Here is an 8,843-nt window from a genome sequence, read left to right as displayed (position 1 = left end):
TTGAACCACCAGCCTTCTGGTTAGCAGCCAAATGCCTTAGACAATACCCTATCAGAACTCCTAATTATAACCAAGTGGGTGTGAATATAAGACTATGAAAAATGAAACTGATTTTTCCATTTTTGTTTAATAAACCTATCAGAAAATGTAGATTCAAATGATAATTGTCTTCTTCTAAGGTCTTATTTTGTTTTGATAATTTATAATTAAAATGCTATTGCTGTGCCAGTTAGTTTCAAGTACCCCAAAATTGGCAATATTTTTTCAAAGAGATTATACTTAAGTTTGCTAACAGGCCAAAGTTATTTAAAACAAAATATCAAGTGTGGGGAGTTCTGGAAAATGGAAACAGAAGTGTAGTTTTTACTTGATTTTCCTTTTTTAGTGCAACAAATCCCCACATGATCTGAACATAAATAAATAAATAAATAGAAGAAAATGTATTTCAGAAATGAAGAATAAACCAGAAGGATCACAAAAATAACTAAAAACGAGAGATAATTCTTTAGGGGAAATGCAAGGTAAAAAGAAGTAAAATTGAAAAAATCATAAATAAATGAACCAAAAAATTAAAAGAAAAAAAGTGACAAATACAAATGTAGGCACTAGTAGTCAACATATGGGGAATAGGAAAGCCTGACGAAGAAAATTAAAGCACAAGGCCAGAACCAATGGGATATACAATGGAAGAATCACTTGTTTAAATTTAAAAATAATAAACAGAACTAAATATTAAGAAGGAACACTATTATTTCTGTAACATCAAACAAAGATGATCAACATCAAGATGTATTCCAATAATTTTACTGAATTTTAAAGTTGTTGTTGTTGTTGTTATTTGCCATCGAGTTGGACCCGACTCATAGTGACCCTTCCTTGGATTTCCGAGGCATTATCACTACGGAAGTAGATTGCCCAATCTTCCTTCCAAGGAATGGCTGGTGGATTTGAACCGTCAGCCTTCTGGTTAGCAGTCAAGTGCCTTAGGCACTATGCTATTAGAGTTCCTGAATTTTAAAGTAGGGGTATGCATTCCTTTGGCCATCTACACTAAAAAAGAATTAACTAGTAAGAGAATGAAAATGTGACTATCATCATTGTTTTAGAGAGCAGTGCTTGATGATAGAAGAAAATGGAGTAAAGTATTTGAGTTACTAATGAAAAAAAAGACAAGGATTTATATCCAATAAATCTGAAATTGAAGTGTAAATGATACAAAGCATTATCAACATGTCAGAACTCAGACTCAGTGAATTGTATTCATTTTGACACTGTACTAGAGAACAAACTTTTGAGAACTAATAAAACTAAGAAAGGAAGAAAAAAAAAAGAACCAAATGCACTGCCGTCGAGTCATACCTGACTCATAGTAACCCCTCCTTGGATTTCCGAGGCGGTATCACTACAGAAGTAGATTGCCCCATCTTCTTTCCGAGGAGTAGATGGTGGTTTTGAACCACCAGCTTTCTGGTTAGCAGTCAAATGCCTTAGGCACTACACCACCAGAGCTCCTAACAAAACTCGAGACATTGATATGAGGACTAGGGGAAGAGCACTCAGTATACACTTACTTAGAAAACTAAGACCAAATGTGGATTCAGAAAGAAAGAGAACATGATGTGATGGCCAAAGGCTGTAATATCAGTCTCATCACAATGATGGAAGCTCTGGTGGCACAGTGCATGAGGCATTTGACTCTCTAACCAGAAGGCTGGCAGTTCAAAACCACCAGACGTTCCTTGGAAGGAAGACTAGGCAATCTACTTCTGTAGAGATACCCCCTCAGAAAGGAGGGATCCCTATGAGTCAAATCGACTTGATAGCAATGAGTTTGAGTTGAGTTGAATACAACCATAAACATGGGGACAATATGGAGGACATATGCAAAATAAAATACTATTTTCAGAATTTTATTGGCATAACGAATCATTATTATTATTATGCTATTGTATATATAATGTGAAATAAATAATAAAAAAGTAATACTTATAGGATATTTTATCGCCCTCCTGTGTCCTTAAATAAGGACATCTGGTGGCGTAGTGTCCAAGGCATTTGATTGCTAACCAGAAGGCTGGCAGTTCAAATCCATCAATTGTTCCATGGGAGGAAGATGGGGTAATCTATTTCTGTAAATAGTTACCACCTCAGAAACCCAAAGGAGAAACCCAAAGTGAGTGAGAATTGACTCAATGGCAGTGAGTTTGGTTTTTTGGTTTGGCATCCTTTAAAATAAGGATTCTTGGTGAGAAAGAAAAGAAATATAGAAAAGTTCAGATTCAAAATTTATATTGGAAGTATTGATATGATCATAAGACAGTTTTTATCATTAAACATTCACAAGTTCTGTGCTTTGAAAAGGTCTAGAAATGGCAGAGAGCATTGAGCATTACTAGCAGCTAGAAATTGGTCTCAAAATATCATTTACCACTAAAAGAAACTAGGGTATCTTGGCCAAATGGTTGATTTCAGGTTTGATGTGAGATATGTATAAGATGTGCACTGAACAACTGTCATGCCAGATACAAGAAGACTCTCAAAGACTAGTAGGTCATGTATAAAACACTTAGGACTCAACTTAAAGAGGCTTCCATGGGCCAAATATGGGGCAATTAGATCCTTGGGTGGCACAAATGGTTTGTTCTCAGCTACTAACCAAATATGGGCAACTGGAATTCACTCAGCAACTCTCAGAAGAAAGCCCTGACGATCCACTTTTAGAAGATTACAGCCATTAAAAACCATACAGAACTCAGTTCTACTCAGAAACATGTGATCTAGGGCTTCCAAAAGAATAATCATTGCAATGGTCAAAATTCATCAGAAATGTTAAAGTTCATGAATTCATAATGATATTTAAATTCTAAAAAAAAATTATCATCTTCAGAGATTAATATGGAAATGAATTCATTTTCTTGAAAGTTGGTAAAAAAAAAATTAAGGAATCAAGCATCTATCCTTTTTTTTTTTTCCCCAATAGAAGCTGTATCAGAGGGTACGCCACCAGAGCTCCTATCACAGGGTAATCAGATAATAAATGAAGGGAAGTGTCTCTTTATTAAAGTGTTCCAAATAATAAATGATAAACAAAAAGGAAGAGAAATGACGGAATCAGAATATCCCCATTTTAAAGCCATTCATGATTAACAAATCTAGGCATTGAGCATCTATAGCTGCAAATATCACGAGAGAAAACCAGACAAGATGTGTTTCTTAATTTAAAAAAAAAAAAGTCCATGTGTGATCTTGTCAAAGACATCAAACATGAATCTGATCAAGTGTCTGCTTTCTAATCTTCAGAAAATACAGGGGACAGAGCAATATGCTGATTTGTACTATACGTGTGCAAATGGCAAAACGCAGACTTTGGGAAACTTTACAGATGAAACGGCCGGGTTCTACAACAGGGAGCTTGTAAGCAAAATAAAAGAATGTAGAGGAGTTCTGTAGATTTAAAAACTTAAGGATGTTAAGATATATCACATTTTAAAAATAGGCAAAAATACACTGTGTTGTCTAGGGATAGTATTGAAGGATGCACATTTGGATGATAAACATATAATTATGTGAAACTATGAAAGTCAGAAAAGTTGTTCATTTTGGAAGGAAGGAGGAAGTTGCAATTATTATTGTATGTATAGAGAGACTTGTGGAATGGCAAGAAAAGTTTTCTTTTTCAATCCCAGTGGTTGCAAGAGTGTTCATCTTATAACAAATATTTTTAATATATTGTTGTTGTTGTTAGGTGCCATCGGGTAATCTCCAATTCATAGCAACTGTAGGCACAGCAGAATGAAACACTTTCTGGTTCCGTGCCAGCCTCATGATCCTTGCTATACCTGAGCCCATCTTTGCAGCCACTGTGTCAGTCCATCTCCTTGAGGGCCTTCCCCTTCTTTGTTGACCTTCCACTTTACCAAGTATGATATTGTTTTCCAGGGAATGGTTCTTCCTGACAACATGGCCAAAGTAGGTGAGACGAAATCTGGCCATTCTCACTTCCAAGGACCATTGCAACTCCACTTCTTCCAGGACAGATCTGTTAGTCCTTTTAGCAGTCCATGGTACTCTTAGCACTCTTTTCCAACACAATTCAAAAGCATCAACTCTTCTTTGGCCTTCCTTATTCATTGTCCAGTTCTCACATGCATAAGAGGGGATTGAAAATACCATGGCTTGGGTTAGACACACCTTAGTCTTCAAGGAGACATCTTTGTTCTTCATCACTTCAACAAGGTCCTTTGCAGCAGACTTGCACAATGCAATACACCATCTGATATCTTGACTGCTGCTTCCATTGGTGTTGATTGTAGAACCAAGTAATATGAAATCCTTGATAACTTCAATCTTTTTCCATCCATCATGAAGCTGTTTACTGGACCAGTTGTGAGAATTTTTGTTTTCTTTATATTGAGGTGTAATCCATACTGCAGACTGTAGTGTTTAACCTTCATAAGTAAGTGCCTCAAGTCATCTTCACTTTCGGCAAGCAAAGTTGTGTAATTCACATGTCACAGGTTGTTAATGAGTCTTCTTCCTAGCCTAATGCCATGTTCTTCTTTATATAATCCAGCTTCTCAGATTATTTGCTGAGCATACAAATTGAATAAGTATGGTGAAAGGATACAACCCTGATGCATCTCCTCCTGATTTTAAACCATGCAGCATCCCCTTGTTTTGTTCAAATGACAGCCTCCTGGTGTATGTACAAGTTCCTCATGAGCACAGTCAGGTGTTCTGGAATTCCCATTCTTCTCAATATTATCCATAATTTGTTGTGATCCACACAATTGAATGCTTTTGGGTAGTCAATAAAACACAAGTAAACATCTTTCTGGTACTCTTTGCTTTTAGCTAAGATCCATCTGACATCAGCAATAATATCCCTCATCACATGTCCTCTTCTGAATCCAGCTGACATTTCTGGAAGTTCTCTGTCAATATACTGCTGCAACCGTTTTGGAATTATCTTCAGTAAGATTTTACTTTCATGTGATGTTAATGATATTCTTTCATAATTTCCACATTTTGTGGGATATCCTTCCTTTAGAATGGGTACAAGTATGGGTTTTTTTCCAGTCAGTTGGCCAGGTAGCTATCTTCCAAATCTCTTGGCATATTATTAGTAGTATATAATAATAATATTATTATATGATTAGTACATATAATAGGAGCACTGGTAGCATAGTGCCTATGGCACTTAACTGCTAACCAGAAAGCTGGTCGTTCAAACCCACCAGCCACTCCTCAGAAGGAAGGTTGGGCAATATACTTCCATAGTGATACTGCCTTGGAAACCCAGGGAGGAGTCTCTATGAGTTGGGTCTGACTTGATGGCACATAACAACAACAACAACAACAAGTATATATAATATTATTGGTGTTGTTGTTGTTGTTATTTGCCGTGGAGTCGGCCCCAACTCACAGCGACCCCTCCTTGGGTTTCTGAGGCAGTATCACTATGGAAGTATAATAATTATTATCAGCTACATGCTTGTTTAATGTAGTTTTCTGAGTTTGTATTTATTTCATAATAAAAGTTGAGTTTTTACTTTTCTTTTTTTTTAAAGTGTTACAGTCACTTTAAAGGAAGAGGAGCCCGGGTGGCACAGTGGTAAAGTGCTGGACTACTAACTGAAAGGTCAGCATTTGGAAATCTCCAGCAGCTCCATAGGAGACAAATGTGACAGACTTCTGTAAAAATGTACAGTCTTAGAAACCTATGGGGGTAGTTCTATCCAGTTCTATAGGTTCGCTATGAGTCGGAATCAACTGAGAGGCAATGGATTTGGTTTTGTTGTTTGATACATGTAAAAAGAATTTTAAAAAGCTATGTTAAAGTTGTGAGATGAAAAAAATGTGTATAATAAAGCAATTATCCTGAATTTGTGTATAGCTCTGTAATTGTTTAATAGTAGCATTGTTAGATGTCAAAAATCATGAAGATGAAGGACCATGAAACATTTCATTCTATATAAGGCCGCTGCCATAAGTCAGAGCCCGCTGAATGGTGACTAACAGCAACAACATTGTTAGAATAAAAGTATAAAATAACATTTAAAAAAAAAAAAAACTCACTGCCATCCAGTCAATTGGACCCATAGTGACCTCTCCTTTGGTTTCCGAGGTGGTATATCTATGGAAGTAAATTGCCCAATCTTCCTTCTGTGGAGTGGCTTGAAGGTTTGAACCACTAGCCTTCTGGTTAGCAGTCAAATGCCTTAGGCACTATGCCACCAGAACTAGTGACTACTTTTAATCCAGTTCCCAGGATAAGTGCTCAACTACTTGCCAAATGTTGATGGTTCAAGCCTGCCCAAAGGGTCCACTTTCTGATTCAATAGCAACAAATAACTAAGGCATTTGACTGCTAACCAGTCATATGAATTATATTATAAATGTATACATTTATCATAATAGGAATATCAAACTGAATTGAGACTATAAAATATCACCACCTCATTTTCTCAGAGCTGAACTGTATGTATGGAGATTATCTCGAATCATTATTTGTTTTCTTTTTTGTTTTTCTTCTCCTTTCCTTGCCTGCCTCATCTCCTTAACTTTCTCACTCTTATCTCTTCTTCCTTTCAACTCTTTCAAAATATTAGAAAGCTAATGAAGTTTAAGCTTTAGAGGACCCATTTGCACAAATTCCTTCCAAGACACTAGCAGCATTCCTAAAACTGAGTTTACTTCAGTGTGTTTATGTAAAAGTTTGCAGAGGTCTGTGATTTTTACCTCTAATGTCAAGACTCTGTCTCTCCTCCCTCAGTCAAATATCCCCTCCTATATGGTGACACTAAGTGTCTGCAGGCATTCTGGGGATTCAATCACAATGAAATTGGGTTGGAGATAGAGTAGTTTGTGTTACTAGTGTACATTTATTGATTCATAGTCCTTTCTGTGTCTAAAGAAGTTACTATTCTTTGTCCTGGTATAACATTGACTTCCAGAAATACTCCACCATCCTGACTCACCCTGCGTAGTAAACAAAAGGACAAGATCCATGTTCATATTATTATGTGAAAATGTCTTATAGCAAATGGAAGTATATGAGTAGGGAAGACAGTAAACAACTGTAAGCAGAGACTCCAATTTTCATTGGTGACTACTCAGAACAGAACGAACATTCTCAGTAATCCAGAAATGCAAACATAAATGAAAATTTTCTTTTTTGATAAAAATCATGAAATAGGATGTCATTATTCCTGTATTTATAGCATGTGTTTGTGGTATTAGCCAACTTTTAAAAATTGTAATTTGTTGTGATTCTTTTCTCATTCTAAATAAATATTTGTTTTCATATCCCATTTTGTATTCCTTTCTTTAAATGGACTGTAGGAGGTCTGGTAGCATAGTGCCTAAGACCCTTGACTGCTAACCAGAAGGCTGGTAGTTCAAATCCACCAGCCACTCCTCGGAAGGAAGGTTAGGCAATCTACTTCCATAGTGATACTGCCTCGGCAACCCAAGGAGGGATCACTATGTGTCAGGGCCAACTCGACGGCACATAACAACAAACAACAACAAATGAGACTGTGGTAGGTAAAGTTATGAGTCAACTTGACCGGGCCTGGTTTTGAGTGGCTGGGATATAAGGAGCTCTGGTGGCATAGTGTATAAGCCATTTGGCTGATAATCAGAAGGACAGCAGTTCAAATCCACCAGCGCTCCACAGAAGGAAGATGGGGTTATCTACTTCTGTAAAGATTTACAGTTTCAGAAACCCAATGGGGATCGTTATGAGTCAGAATCAACTTGATGGCAATGAATCTTATTTTTGCTTTTTGGTCAGCTGGATGTTGCTATTTCCTATGATGAGATTGGTAATCACTGCCATGGTGGAATCTACTGGAGCAGCTGAGTAGCTGGCGTAGGAATGTGGTCTGCTTCCAGTATATAAAGACAAATTTTGAAAAAGTTCTCTGCAGCTTTTTGGCATGTTTGGACTGAGCATGTAGCCAAGTCTTCATTCAGTAGCCTGGTAGCATATTGCCTAAGGCACTTGACTACTAACCAGAAGTCTGGAGGTTCAAGCCCACCAGCCACTCCTCGGAAGGAAGATGGGGCAATCTACTTCCATAGCGATACTGCCTTGGAAACCCAAGGAGGGGTTGCTATGAGTCCGGTCTGACTCGACAGCACATAACGACAACAACAACAAAGAATTATCAAGCATAAAGGAGCCAAATATCCCTTGTTTCCTATAGTATGAGCAGTCTACCTGTTGTTGTTGTTGTTAGGTGCCATCGAGTTGTCTCCAACTAACAGTGACCTTATGTGCAACAAAATGAAACACTGCCCAGTCCTGTGCCAATCTCATGATATTTGCTATACTTGAACCCATTGTTGCAACCACTGTATCAATCCATCTTGTTGAGGGCCTTCCCCTTCTTTGTTGACCTTCAACTTTACCAAGGATGATATCCTTCTCCAGGGAATAGTCCCTTCTAACAACATGATCAAAGCAGGTGAGACAAAGTCTGGCCATTCTCACTTCCAAAGAGCATTCCAGCTGCACTTCTTCCAGGACAAATTTGTTAGTTCATTCGGCAGTCCATGGTACTCTCAGTATTCTTTGCCAACACCACGACTCAAAAGCATCAACTGTTCTTCAGTCTTTCTTTTCATTGTCCAGCTCTCACATGAGTATGAAGTGATTGAAAATACCCGACTTTGTGTTACCAAGGTGGCTTGGGTTAGGTGCACCTTAGTCTTTAAGGAGATATTTTTGCTCTTCAGCACTTTAAAGAGGTATTTCGCAGCATATTTGCCCAAAGCAATACATTGTCTGACTTTTTAAAATACATTTTTTTGAAATATAATTTATGTACAGTGAA

This window comes from Orycteropus afer, unplaced genomic scaffold (genome assembly GCF_000298275.1).
Source record: "Orycteropus afer afer isolate SDZICR_OR568_19922 unplaced genomic scaffold, OryAfe1.0 scaffold00034, whole genome shotgun sequence".
Classification (NCBI taxonomy): domain Eukaryota; kingdom Metazoa; phylum Chordata; class Mammalia; order Tubulidentata; family Orycteropodidae; genus Orycteropus; species Orycteropus afer.
Note: the sequence above shows the minus strand (reverse complement) of the source record.